This window comes from Rosa rugosa, chromosome 5, assembly GCF_958449725.1.
Source record: "Rosa rugosa chromosome 5, drRosRugo1.1, whole genome shotgun sequence".
In the NCBI taxonomy this organism is placed as follows: domain Eukaryota; kingdom Viridiplantae; phylum Streptophyta; class Magnoliopsida; order Rosales; family Rosaceae; genus Rosa; species Rosa rugosa.
The window spans coordinates 55,265,366-55,280,677 of NC_084824.1; the positions used below are offsets into that span (position 1 = coordinate 55,265,366).

General features: G+C 39.5%; 1 long non-coding RNA gene across 3 annotated transcripts; it reads right to left on the minus strand.

Annotated features, from left to right (window-relative positions):
* Nucleotides 1-883: 883 nt before the first annotated feature.
* Nucleotides 884-14,845, minus strand: LOC133712134 (uncharacterized). Of its 3 annotated transcripts, none has more exons than XR_009847182.1 (4): nucleotides 14,557-14,845; nucleotides 13,242-13,583; nucleotides 12,311-12,408; nucleotides 884-1,118 (listed from the first exon to the last, which is right to left on the minus strand). It is a non-coding gene; the product is annotated as an uncharacterized LOC133712134 (long non-coding RNA). The 3 variants fall into 3 exon arrangements; XR_009847180.1 differs by having other exon boundaries at nucleotides 12,311-12,391; nucleotides 14,557-14,822; XR_009847181.1 differs by having other exon boundaries at nucleotides 12,311-12,391; nucleotides 13,242-13,580; nucleotides 14,557-14,816.
* Between the last annotated feature and the right edge of the window lie 467 nt (nucleotides 14,846-15,312).

Consider the following 15,312-nt stretch of genomic DNA (forward strand, 5'->3'; position numbering starts at 1 on the left):
AAAGTCCTATTGGGGGGCAATACATGGCTGATAGTCGTCTACTGGGGGGCAATACATGGCTGATAGTCGTCTATTCGGGGGCAATAGACGTCTATTAAGGGGCAATAGACTATTGGGGCAATAGACGTCTATTGCCCATCTATTAAGGGGCAATAGATGTCTATTGGGGGCAAAAACTTTCCGGTGAGATTTTCAGCAAATTCCGGTGGGCAGCGGACGGTGACCGGAATCCGGCAGCCGATGACCGGAATCCGGCGACCGGCTCCGGCGAAATCTCCTATGGTTTCTCTCTCTCTCTCTCTCTAAGTAACAAAGGGTGAGGGGTAAAATGGTATTAAAAAAAAATTTAAAACAAAAAAAAATCTTAATGGGGTATTAGGGAAGACTCCCTTAGAGTGTATTGTATAAGAGGGAATTAAAAAAACTTCATTGGGTTAGTGGGAAAAAAATCCCTAGAAATGGGGTAAATGGACAAAAACCCTTAAAAATAAGAGAGCTCGAGAATAATGTGGTTCATCTAATGTGGGATACACCATACCTAAATATGAATTGTTTTTCTTAGGTGTGAAGAGAAAATGGAGGCCTGGAATAGATCGAGTTGTTGTCTTCCAAATAAATCGAAGAAATAAGGCTTTTGTCTGAAATTGGAATTTAATAAATTTTTCTTCTTCAGTCAGGACAAATAAAAGAGTACCTAGAAGAATGTTTTCTCTTTTAATACGTACTAAAACAATTTAGCAAACAAATCACAATCAATTAACCACTAGCTTAGGCTATATTACCAACAGCCACCATCGTCTACTACGTTATTAAGTGCATAATAAAATAAATTTGAAAGAGTTTAGTTAATTGAAAGGATTTTGTAGTGATGACTTCTTCATTCTACGTTAACTAGATAGATTGATCCGCAATATATTTCAAAACATATAGCCGGTCTTAAACGTACATATTCTGAATTTCTGAGAAGAGATTGCGTACATATACAATAATATTTCAGGGTTGAATCAGAACTTGGCTTAGGTTCTAACTTGGCAACAGAAAATAAAAACTAAACGAGTAGACGAGTAGACGAGTAGACGATTGTTGCTTCTTTCTCCTGCTTCATGGTCTCCTTGATCCTATATCACATGAAAACTAAAAAACATTACATTCTGTTGCATATGATAGTAAACAATGGTTTGATCTTAGAAATCAGTTTGTAATAAATAAAGATTTGGTAGAAGGAAGCAGCTGATGGGCAATATATGATGAAAAGCAAATGCTTAAGAGTGATGTCTCTGGGGGAAGATCTATCTCTATCCCTCTTCTGTCTCTCCTCCTATTTTCCTACAATTTATACCATACAAGATGTCGATGACTAAAACTTTAGGCACAGATACAATCTTGGTCTGCAAACAATAGGAAGCATTCTATCATCGGTCCCACTTCATATATAATAAAAGAAGACAAATATTAATCATTTAACCAATAAAAGCATCTTTGTATTAAAGCATAGGCTGCTATCTTTGTATGATATTTAAGTCCAGAGTCATAGGCTGCTATCTTAATTTGTATGCTAAGTAAAACATAAAGCCCTGGGAATATTAATCATTTAACTATCAAAAACAGAAAAATGCTCAAATCGATGAGTCCAAAACCGAGGTTTTAACCTAATTCCTATATGAGTCCAAAAACCAGAAAAATGCTCAAATCAATGGAAACAAAGATACACAAAACCATCATTGACAAACAACCTAGCCAAGAACACTGCATAACAAAACAATCGACTTATCTTCTCTCAACGATATCATTCCCATCTACCTATTGCAACTAAGCCATTAGAATCAAAATCCTCTAGCACAATTCTCCCCATTACATTCTTCCTAAGGTGCCTATCATCTGTCCCACCCTCACTGCTCTTCTTAGAGCCTAGAACTACCTCTGAGCACACCTCTAAATCTCCTCCCCTACTACAAAACACTCGGCTTCATGGCTTTCAATCCCTCCATTTTTCCAATAACCATTTTTGCTCCTATCACCAAGACAAACCCAAGTCTGAAAAGCAACGGGAATTGAATTCCGAAAAAGAGATAATCCATGCGACATGGCAGCAACAATTAAGCCTATGCATTCAAATTCTAGAACTGGTAATTAAAAATTAAAACCCATCCGAACCTGAATAAGAGTATATCAAATGCTAAGCTACTTCCACCAGCGGTTCTTCTCCCTCTGGACGAGAATCTGATGGGCCTCTACTTCTCTCTTCTCCCTGTCCACTTCTCTCCCGGCTTCCTCCACCTCTCTTTTCTCCCTCTGCACTTCTCTCTGTTCCTCCTCCTCTTCTCTCTGCGCCGACCTGACTTCCCTATAGCTCCTTTCATTCTCAAGCACTAGAAGTTCCCGTTGGTGGGCGAGCCCGAAACCAGACAAAATCGCAACAGCGGTGCCAGAGAGGGCCGTGAGTACGTTCCAGATATGGACTTGGCCGGGAGGTGGTAAGACAATAAATTTGACGGGAGGAGGAGGAGGTGGTATGACAACAACCCGCGGCTGAACAAACAACAGGAAAAACCTTGCCATCGGGAAAGGAATGCAGATCGATAATCGAGAGGGGAGCGGCGAGAGGGGAGTGAGAACGAAGGGATATCACGACTACGACCTAAGCAACCCAAATGGGCACCAAATGTTAGGACACTTACACATTGTCTTGGGCCCAATCTTGGGCTCTATATCGGGTCGGGTCATCTATAAATGGGTGTCTAGGGTTGTTAGTAGATTGAGCTATATAAGCAACTTGCCTCCATTGTAAAAGACATCGATGAATATGAATGTTGTTTAGTTTATTTCCTTTCATTTTTGTGCAATTTACTTCCTCTACTTCTTTTTTATGGATTCTGATCCTAACATTTGGTATCAAAACCCTTCGATCCGTATGGGCGAGGTGGTTCTTCCAGCAGTGCAAAACTTCATTAGTTCGATGGCTGTTTTTCAGCAAACTATGAACGATCTTCATAACAACTTCATGGCGGAGATTCGTCGGATTCAGGAATACCGCTCAAAATTTCCACATGTTGCAACCCCTACATACAGTGGTCCATGGTATGCTCCAGAAGATCCTACACTTCCAAGTCCTTGGAAGGGCTTGATCGATGGTTCATCAGGTTCATTGTATTACTGGAATCCTGAAACTAACCATACCCAGTATGAAAGGCCATCTCCACCTACTCCTTTTTATCCACCGACATTCACCTCCTCAGATTACTCCATTCACTCAAACCCTCAACCATACACCTCCGATTACCACCACAGTATCACTCCTCCAATTACCCGCCCTACAACTCCTCACCCTTATCGTGTTGCTTCGATTCACCCCAACCCTCACCACCAATCACACAACCTACCAGTCAATTACCCTCACTCTGAACCTATTGAATCATTTGTTTCCCATAATCACAGTTCGTACAAGGCTACCATTCTCTCTTAGTCAACTTTGTCTTCCGCATATGATAGCGTTCTCAGCAGCGCTCCTACGACCACGAAGCTCAAATCTATTCGAGTGAACCAAAACCTTAGGACAAGGTCGCAAATAAAGATGAAGCAAAAACCCTTGTCTAAGTCCACTCGACGCAGTCGAAAACAAATTCAGGGCGATTCAGAGACGGCCAGGTGTGACCCTCTTTTGATTACGTCCACAAAACCCGATGATTTGGATGTGCCAGTTGAGACATCTCCTGCTTTCGCAACTGTGCTGATGGTTGCAGCTGTGACTGAGAAGCAAGATTTGAGTGTTCCTTTACTTAAGGATGAGTCCATGCTTGTTGAGAGTAAGAAACTATTTGTGCCCGGTGCTGTAGACTTGACTAAGGTCATGCATTCCAAGGTTAATGGTTCATATCATGAATCTAATTCGAGCTATCAACCTTCCTCTCCCACATCTGATGAGATTGAGACACCAAAGGGTCGAGAATTGGCTTTGGATGGGCTTTGGGATGCCAGTGGTGGATTGAACACCAAGAAGACTAAATTCAAGAGTTTCTACCTTGGAGACTTTGAGCTGATTCATGATGAAGACCACATGCTTGAAGATCATGAGCAAAGTGCAATTGTGACTCAGTTTACCCAATTGCGCCAACAAGCTGGCGTTAAGGTACGCATGGTTACCGGAGACTTGCTTATGCTGGCTCATCCTCTACATTTCAAGCTTATTAATAGTGACAATTCTAATGTTACTGTTTTGGAGAATATCAAGTACAAACACTGTAATTGTGATATTGTTGGTGTTGTGGAGGATTCACAATTTTATAATTTCAAAAAAGATAGGAGGAGTTTTATGAAAGGGCAGATGTGGGCTATATATGTTGATGATGGAATGCCGAGAAATTATGGTTTGGTTGATGAAGTTTTTTATGTCAGTCCTTTTGAGATGGAAATTAGTTGGTTGGATCTTCAGAATAATGGGAATCAGTGGTTGGCTTCTTGGGAGAAGATGGGCTTGCATGTTCCTTGTGGAAGGATTAAAGTTACTAAGCAGACCACCTCTAATTCAGTCCATATAATTTCTCATGTGATGGAATGTGACAGAACTGCAAGAGAGATTTATCTGATTTATCCAAAGAAGGGATTTGTTTGGGCACTTTGTCCTACTCACACCATCAACAAATTTTTATTCCTAAAAACCTAATTTAAAGTAAAATAACAATTTTGCCCTCAAACTAATTGAAAAATTACACTATACCACTCTCTCGTCTCATCTCTCTCTCTCTCTCTCTCTCTAATCACGAGCATCATGTCGTAGCCAACGGCGTCGTCTTCATCATAGGAAGAGGACACAGACCGGTATCAGGTGGAGCTGAACGAAGTCTGTCTTCTCCAAGCAGCATGTCGGAGCTTTTGCAACTCTCTCGCTGACACCTACGACGAACCGTTCACGAGCTCCATGTCGAACAACGTTTCCAGTTCCAATACAAGGTCCGACCATCCATTCACAAGTTCCTCGTCTAGCAGCGTGTCCAGATTTGATACAGGCTCGATTTCCGGGTCGGGTTAGTCCGAGAGGTTTAAGTCAGGTTGTGTTCAGAATTTAGTGAATCTGTCACTGAATCCGTGTGGTTTTCTTCCCCAAATCCTCAACTGAATCTGTCACTGCCCACCAACTCTGAGGCCTTGTCTTGAACGAAATGAAGAGTAATCCAATCACCAGACCCGACCCTTCAAATCTGGGCCATCTGAACATCACCTCGAAGCTAGATTAGTTGAGGTGATTCCAAAATGTAAAACGGCGACGATGATTATGGTGATGTTACAGCTTATAGAAACGGGAATTCAATTTCGCTGAGAAATCGTGGCTTTTCGAAATGCGTTGGGACTTATTAGTGGAGGGATGGAATTGGATTGGGATTGAGAGAGAAGGGAATTAGGGGTTTGCGTAGACCTAGAGATCGAAGTTGGGAGCTACAAGGCTTTTGTGAGTTTGGACTTTAATTGAATTATTGAAATTTTTGCTTGATCTTATGAAATTATTAGAGTCAAAATCTTCTTTATGACCAATAAAAATGTTTTATTACCTACTCACAGTCTCACATCTTGTGACTAACTGCTCGATTCCCGATGTCATGGTTGTCTTTCAAGACACTCGCCCACTCAATAGGCTTTCATTGTCATCCTAGCTTATGCTAGTCCATCTCTAACTTGCGTGCATCCCACACATCGATAGCAAGTGACATGACAGTGCACAAAGACCTAGTTGGCCTACATATTCCCTCGTTGGATCATTTTTTAGTAGCTTGCACAATTCATTCGCCTCATCGGCATCACTTGCACAACCTATTCGGCTCAGGGGCAACACATCTGCATACTTAGACCTGGAATGTCTTTTGGCTAAGCCATCTTGGCCTTGTGGCCCTCCCTGCTATCGAGGCTAACATTGTCCTCTTCTTGGCGTCCGTCCTAGCTCTAATGTCAACTCTCACCTAAGGCCAAACCTCAAGCGGGCTTGATGTCTCTCATGTTGGCACGCCACTCGAGTGAGCAACTCACCCTCGATCCCCCTCTCGAGTTTCCTTTAATCTAGCACAGAGTCGCCCGTCCCATGGTTGCTGGCATCAATTTCCTTTGGGCAAGGTCGAACTCAAACTCTTGCTCATATTGCTTGCTTCGTAGCCAATGAGCACCACGGAGTCTATCTATCGTAAAGCCACATGTTTGTCTAACGTCGATGGCAAATGGACCACCCACATATGAACCTCGCTCTCGACACTGACTCCAATATCGGTTTTTCAGCCAATACTGTCCGCATGACCTCCTGACTTGTGGAAAAATATGCCGCCCTTTTCTGACAACATATGCCCGGCCCCTATGCCCCAACGGATGCCTAGAAGAAACTCACTTAGTTCCCCATGAAGACCGACACCGGGGGTGGTGGAGAGCTAGACACCAGGTCTCCCCCTATAGAGCATATCGAACTTCAATGGCCAAGGTGAGAGGAAACGTCAAAATATCCAAGGAGACTAATAATTCATAATCAATTCATACAAAATCCAAATGACATGCCGTCAAGTGCATCGAACTCGTCTCAACGTCCTCGTCATTTCTCGTGTTTTGAATTTTCCCAAATTCTAAGCTGAGGTACCTCGAACCCAAAGTTCCACTTTATTACCATAATGTCACTCATCCTCCATTTAGCTCCTAGCTTGCCATTGGGTCTCCAAAGCTTGCCCCTCTTGGACATCTCCTTCATAAAGTGTCACGATAGCACTACTCTTAAGTGTGGCTCGTGACACATTGCTTGAGAATAGCCTAGGTGTAGAGCATTTCCTGCCTAGAGTATGAAGTAAGAAAAGGGGATAGGCTGTGTTCAAGAGCGTCTTCATCTGAGCTAATTGGAATTAGAGTCCGACAAAGTGTGTTGTGTGTGATTGTCGGGGGTGGAGGCATCTCCCTAGGTCCTAACAAGTTTCATCATCTTGATATCAACCATTCTAAAATATGTTTTTGATCAGCTTTCTTTACTGACTGTCCTCTTTCTTTACACATTCTATTCCCATATCAAATGTCATCCAAACTTCACCAAATGTGTGCTAGATGGCCTGTGTGTCTAGTACATCTCCGTAAATTTTCATATTTTTCTAAGTTATTTTGGTTAGGTTTTTATTTATTTTTCCACTGCTATCAACAGGACCAGTGGTCACTCTTGTGACCTTTTGTTGGAGGCTTGGAGCTTTTAGTTTAGGTTAATCCACCGTGGAAGACCCTTACCTTATTTCCGTACACTATAATCGACATTCTTGCAGGAATTAATGACCATACACCAAGTATCTAATTTTCAATCTAATATTTTAGTAGACACAATAAAAACTATCCAAACTATCTTCCGATCTTCTATACCAGCTATCTAATTTTTCAATCTAATATTTTAAGGGGAAATTTTACACACACATATCCATTCACTTAATACACACCCCTGTTTTTTGAAAGAAAAAACAATTAATACTTTTTTACCCTTTCAATAATGATGAACTATTGAACCCTAGAAGAAGAAGAAGAAACAAAGATGAGCCCAAAAAAAAAAAAGGAAAAAAAAAACTAAAACAAAAGAAAGAAATTCAGATCTCAACCTCCATGGTTAATATCTACGAGAATACAAATTAATTCGTTATAGAACTTAACCTCTCATTCCATGGATGTTGTAATTTCCTCACTCTACTAGTCTGTACTGTTATTAAGAGAACCCACTTTGTCAACCAAAATGGGTGTGAAATAACATAATTATCCTTAGATCATAGATTAATTTAAAATAGTTTTTAAGATATGAAGGATATTACGGTAAATAGTAAAATAATAAATAAAAAGAAAAAAGAAAAAAAACTGCTAACAGCTTCTCATCCCACATTCCACAGATATAACTACCCACGACTCATCCCACATCATGCAGATAACTTCATACATCTTGCGGATAAGGATAAGTAAGTGTTAGAGAGATTTGTGTAACTAAAGATCTGTGCAATCAAAACTGATCATCAGTTTTAAATCTTTGTATTTATAGCTGATTGTAACAGTAGCGTAACAGTCAATTAGCTTAGCTATATAATTGTACATTGTAATCAGATTGAAAGATATACAGAAAACACATTTTCTATATGGTATCATAGTTTAGGTTGCTTACCTCCTTTCGATCCAATTCCTCTTCCTTAGTCATTCTTCATTATCAGCGCTTCCCCTCCCTCCCTTATGGCCACCACCACTGCTTCTTCCTCCTCTCCACACACTTCCAGCTTTATCAAACTCACTGAAACCAACTATCTCGTTTCGCTTCGGCAAATCAAACCTTACCTCAATGGTAATTATCTCTGGTGCTATGTTGACAGTTCCAAACCTGCTCCCCCACCTACCATTATGTCCACCCCCTCTGACGGCCAACCTGCTGTCCTTATCCCCAACCTATACTATACCAAATGGTTCAAAGAAGACCAAATCATCGTCAGCACTCTCACCACCACTCTCACTGAAAATATTGCCCAGTTGACAATTGGTTTCGACACATCCAAGGACATTTGGGATTGTCTTCAGCGCCATTTTTCCAAAAGTCTGTTGCCAGTGCCTCTACCCTCAAAATGCAGCTTCTGGATCTCCATAAAGGAAACCAATTTGTTGTTGCCTACCTCCGCCAAGCCCAAGGCCATTGCCGATTCTTTAATTTCCATCAACAAGCCTGTTTCTGACAAAGACTTGGTCATTGCTACTCTACATGGCCTTGGGCCTGATTATGGCATGCTCCGCACTGCACTCACCCAAAACCCACCTCTCCCTGACTTCTCTGAGCTCCGAGCTCGCATTCTATCCTTTGAAGCACAGCAGATTGGTACATCTGCGACTGGAATGGCCACTGCGCTCTTCAATCATACCGCTTCTTCCTCACGCCGTGACCAACGCTACTCTACCCCTCATCCTTCTCCCTCCAGCGGCCGGTACTCCACAGGTCAGAATCGCCGCAGCGGTACTGGTCCGCCATTTTCCCAGCAACAGCAGTTTGTGTCACACCCTTTTCCGCAGCAGCAGCAGCAATTCACTTCCCTACCTAGCCCCTTTTCTTCACCTCCCTGGGCTGCACATACTGGGCCTCCTGGGCTTCTTGGCCCGGCACCTCAATGGTGCCCTAATTGCCACTCCAACCAACATGCGCTTCCTCAATGCCCTCACAGATTCCCTGGCCCAAGTACTGCTACTCCATTTGCTGGAGTCCACTATGCAACTGACCCTAATTGGTACCTGGATACAGGCGCGACTCATCACATGACAGCCATGCCTGTTCATAATCCTCAAGCTTATGGGGGGCCTCATAATGTTTATATGGGTAATGGGGACTCAATGCTCGTTTCCCATACCGGTAATCTTCCCTTGTCATTAGGATCTTCCAAATTCACTCTACAAAATGTTTTTAAAATTTCGTCAATTCGTAAAAATCTTCTCTTTGTTGCTCGTTTCACTAAGGACAACCTAGTGTTCTTTCTTTTTGCTCCGGATTTTTATCAAATCTATTGCTTACGTACTGGTCGTCTCTTGTTTCAGGGCCCTTGTAAAGATGGTCTCTATCCGCTTACTCTGTTAAGCGTCTCCGCTCCTCCACAAGCCCTTGCCTCCATTCACTCCTCCATTTGGCACAATCGTTTGGGCCATCCCTCTTCAAATGTCTTAACTCGTCTAGGTTCAACAATTGGTTCAAAATTATCTTTTCGTTCCTTTTGTAGAGATTGTGCTCTTAGCAAATCTCATCAATTACCTTTTAATTCCAATAACGAGTCTGTTAATTTTCCATTTCACATTATTCATAGTGATGTTTGGACTTCATCTACTCTTTCTGTTAGTGGCTTCAAGTATTACGTTCTTTTCACAGATGAATTCTCACGTTATACTTGGATTTACCCCATGCGTCGCAAAAATGAAGTACTCACTCATTTTCAAACCCTGGTCGCCATGATTCAAAATCTTTCTCACCATACCATAAAAATTCTTCAAAGTGACAATGGGACTGAGTATGTTAATAATGCCTTCTCTCTTTATTGTAAATCCTTGGGAATTCAACAGAGATTTTCTTGCCCACATACACCACAACATAATGGACTTGCCGAGCGCAAACATTGCCATATTGCAACTATGAGTGGTAGTCTTCTCCTTACCTCCGGTGCTCCCCATAATCTTTGGGTCGAAGCGGTCTTGACCTCGGTTTATCTTATAAATCTCCTTCTCACACCCACTCTCAATTGGGATACCCCTCACACCCGTCTTTATGGTAGTCCGCCTTCCTACTCGTCTCTGAGTTTTTGGTTGCTCTTGTTTTCCTCATCTTGGGTTTTATGTCTCTGATAACCTCTCCAGTCGTAGCATCAAGTGTGTGTTTTTAGGTTATAGTCCTCAACACAAAGGTTACCGTTGCCTCGATCCCACCACTGGTCGTGTGACTCGTGTCTGTGTCTCTAGGCATGTTATTTTTAACGAAAAAATTTTTCCCTACAAGAATTTGCAGTCAATTAGCTTAGCTATATAATTGTACATTGTAATCAGATTGATAGATATGCAGGAAACACATTTTCTAGTTTCTACAGTAAGGTTTTAAATATCTGCAATATTTCCGATAAATCCCCCGATATCTCCCTTTTTCGACGGACCAATATATCTTAGAGGGTGAATATCTTATCTTCTACAGTTTCTGCGAAATTTCTCCGACATCGTCAAATATCCCCGATATAATAGATATTTGGGATATATCCCCGATAAAGTAAAGAAATATTTGTAAAATCTGATGAAAAAAAAAAAACAAAAAATAGAAAAAAACTCAGTAATTCTTTAAATGCAAACCTGTGTGAAGAGAGATCTCCTCAAGATAAATCTGGATGAGGAGAAATCCTCTCAAGGCGAATTTAGGTGAGTAGAAAATCTCCTCAAGGTGAATCTAAGAGAAGAGAAAATACCCTCAAGGCTTTAGGTGAGAAGAAATTCCTTCAAGGCGAATGTAGGTGAGAAGATATACCCCCAAGGCGATTTTGCGTGAGAAGTAATAGTGCTCAAGAGAAGACCCGATATGGGAGGAGGACTAGAGATGCAATTGATGATCAAAGCACCCCATCTGATGTTTCTTCAATTGCCTTAAGTTTTGACTCTATCAGTTTAGGCACAGAGCCCAGTGGGATCTTAAATGAATCTCATGAAGGCAACAATCAATTTGGCTATGACGCGTATGGATATAATCAATATGGAGAAGTATATGATTAGTCATCTAGTTGGATTCATCATTATTATCTCCTTATAAGGAAAACAGTCGGCAGCTCTAAAGAAATCTATAATTATCATGTTCATCACTACAATGCATACTATATGGGTCATATGTCTTGGTCTGATTATTGCAATTTCATAGACCACTGAGCGGCTTTTCAACCGCCTAGAGTTTTTTTTTTTTTTTTACGTAGATGAAGTTGACATTCATATATATTTATTTATATGTAATTCTAATAAATTGACTCTTTCAAAAACGATATATTTTCTCCTATATCCCCGATATTTCCGATATATCCATTTTTCAAAGTTCTGATAGATATTTAGAACCGATATTTAAAACCTCGCGGATAACTACCCACATCTTACAAATATTTCTTATCAGTTTCATTTTCTCCAAAATAAAAATATCAATAAAACTGTTGCACACATGCATCGGTAAAGACTAGTATATACTAATCAAAACTTGGTTCCTCTGAGCTTCTCAATGTTAGCAACGTAACATGCATGGCATTATAATCTTTGGAGCAACTAACATGTGGAGAATTATAACAATCTCAATGCATTTGTCAAGCCAAACTTCAAAACGAAGAGATTTCTGTGAGCCATAGACCAATTGAAAGTTTCTGTAATCAAAAGCTTGGAAATAAACATATCATAACAATTTCTTCTTCCACTTGTATAATTGTTACAGCATACTTGTATAATTGTTAGTTCGTAAATACAGCAATATCTAGGCTGCTGGGTTGAGGTGAACAGGGTGACTTGGTGCGGGTAATAAAGTAGAGGGGTATAGCAGGAACTTTGAGGGAAAAGTTGAACAAAAATAATCCAGGGGGTGTGTATAAAGTAGTTAGGTATGTATAAATAAAAGTTTTACTTTTGCAATCAATACCACTAAATCAAATGATATTAGGCTAATGTATTCATTTTCTGATAGATTAAATTTGATTCATTATAAGTTGCATATTTTGAGTTTAATACGTTTACCAAAAACTTTTAAACGACACCTATCATGAAATAGCTGTGTGAAAATGTAGAATGGAAGGTCTGAATGAGAGCTTACAGATCCGGCGGGCTTGCCATTCTTTTGACCAATGTGAGAACAACTATGTGTGACCCAGAGTAGATATACCGGCCCATATTCCTGCAACGTGCACATATCTAACATGGATCAGATATATAAAGATAAATAAAAACTTTAACAATAACAATTATAATAAAAGTTCCTTTAAAATGATGAGCGCCCTCATCAACTCTACTTAAGTGGAATCTGATCGATGAAAATGATTTTCATTCGGGAAAATGTGCAAAGTGCTAGTCGTTGTGAAAGGATATGTTTGTATTGTAATTGTAATTTTGTTTTTCTCATGATAACAACAAATGGATAACCAATATAAGAAGTTAAGAACCAATTCAAATACACTGATAATATGATCTCTCCATACGGAACGAATCCTACCACTAAAATATGTGTGCATGCATAATAATGAAATGATACGCCGGCTTTACTGTAGTTTACTCATGTTAAAAGCATTTGCATTTTACTTGCTACTAATGTACTGAAAGCTTTACTTACCTAAATAATAGTTTTAAAAAACTGTGAAAAACAAATACATTTCAAATATATGCATAAAATATGTAAAGGGTGAATTTATAAACAATACTAGGTCTTTTATTTACAAATTCACACATAACACCCCTTTGCATTCACGTTAATGAACATTTACTACATACAAGTCCCTACACTGAAATCAATAACATAAGGGCAAGTTCACTCATTGGGTCACTGGGTCAGATATTGTTCACTGCTTTTTTATGTTTATTTCCATCCTCTGGGTTCCTGGCTCAGTTTCCAAAGTGACATGGGTTACTCTGGTCACTTTCTGGATAAGTTTTGTGACCTATAAACTGACCCCAGGTCCTAGAGGGTGGAAATAAACACTAAAAATAGTGAATAGTATCTGACCCAGTTGATGAACTTGAATAAGTAGTACCTGCTCAATGGCGTTTAAGCATACCGCTCCATATAACTAGTAGACAAGTTCCATGCAGTTGTAGACCGGTTTCCAACCAACTCATGCAATAGTACATAAACAACTTATCTAACACTGTATGCAATATGTCTATACTATATGAAGCTCGTCTATCATTGTTGTATGAATTTAGTAGCATATTGTAGACTTTCCTCCTTCAAAGACAGCAATCGAGTCTCCTCTCTTGCTTAAGGGTCACACTGACAAGTGCATCTTTAAGAATGTTTGGAAACCATCACGTGCTCTGACATCATAAGGAGCATCCAATGAGTCAAAACTCTTTCATCACTTCGGCAGAACCTGCTAATTAACAGCGAACATAAAATAAAGTAACTATAATTATTATGGAGTATTTTTTTTTTTTAATCAAACCCAAATCCGGAATCAATTTCATTCATCACATGCCAGGATAGCCACTACATACCCTTCTGCTGCCTTCAACTAGACAGATTAAGAAAGTGTGATAGTACCTACGGTGGTACATAGAAATAAGTCCACTAATTATACATCAAATCCATAGAGACTAGCGTAAAGTATTGAAACTCATAATTAGGAAGTTATTAGATTAGTTATTGTTTGCGGAGTACATCGTGAATTAATCAAACGATCCATAATTCTAATACTGGGGCGTACGACCTAAAGGCTAGGAGGCAATGTTATGATAAAGTAATGCAATTTTTTTTTGGTACAATGGGGGCTAAAAAAAAAGGTAATGCAAAATTTAGGCCTAACTTAACTTATTTTCTTTTGTTTTTTTATTTTTTATTTCTGAATTGCTACTTGTTTATGATCAAAGTAAAACAATATTATTATTCTCAAAAAAAAAAAAGTAAAACAATATTAGAAAAAAATTATTAGCCAGAAGAAGAACTCAAGATCTAATTCGTTGGATTTATATTATAAATCAAATTTTTTTTATCAAGGTGAATTTTTTAAAACCAACTTAGAAAAAAAGGAAAACACATTTAATTTAAATTATAAATAAATAATTTAATCCTTGGGCTATCCCTATGAGTTATAGCCTTATAGGTTTGTATTTATGAGTACTTTTCAGGACAATATTCACATGGAAGTAAGAAAATGAAAGTAAAATCAATCTCTAACAACAAGGAGTTTATACAAATACAAATTACTGTCAGATCTATAACAAATAATGCTAATCAAAACTAAAAAAGAGACATGTTGTGGTTGCAGATCGATGAGAAGATGCCCTCCTGCATCATTTTTAACGAATGAAGAAAAGAGTAAAAGTAACCATGCGGGAGAGAGTAGAAACCTTCAATTGAGAGGGAGAGCACAGAAACCTTCAATCGATGGAGGGCTGTGGCGGTGTTGTTTACAGCTGGAAACCTTCTATCAAAGAGGGAGAACAGCGAGAGAGATAAGGTTGCGAACGCGATAGAGCAACAAAAAATCTCATCCTTTAGGCATTTTTTGATTAATCGGGAGGCCTTGACGGTTTCCCAGACCGATTTCACTCAAACCTAGACAACAAGTCTGGAGCTAAGAGATGCCTCCTGATGATATGTATGGACTATGGTTATAGATGGCTGTCGGTAGGGTTGGTATCGTTGGCTTTCGGCCGTTGGATGGCTGAGATTGCCAAATTAGGTAAAGAAAAATGTATGGCTCCAGTTGTTGGAAAACGTGTTGGTTGAAAAAATATTTACGGCAGTTTGTTACAATAAAACGTCAACTCGATGAGCTAAGTTTAGCTTCTCAAAGTGCTCCACATTCCGCTGTCTACATCACGTTATTCATAAACTGTCAGAAAAAATAATAATAAACAAATAAAAGAAGAAGAAAGTGAGACATGAGGATGCGACAGATGCATCGAGTCCCGTCCCTTAAACCCTAGCTTTTTCTTGATTTGAAGACAACTTAAAAATAATTTGTGATTGCCAAAAGCATTGCTATTAGGTTTGTTTTGTTTTCAAGATAGTTATGATTGATAACTGTTTTGGGATTATGGGGTTGGATTCAAACTCTCATATATGTCAATTGTGGTGTTCCAGTTTAGTTTTTAGTGAAA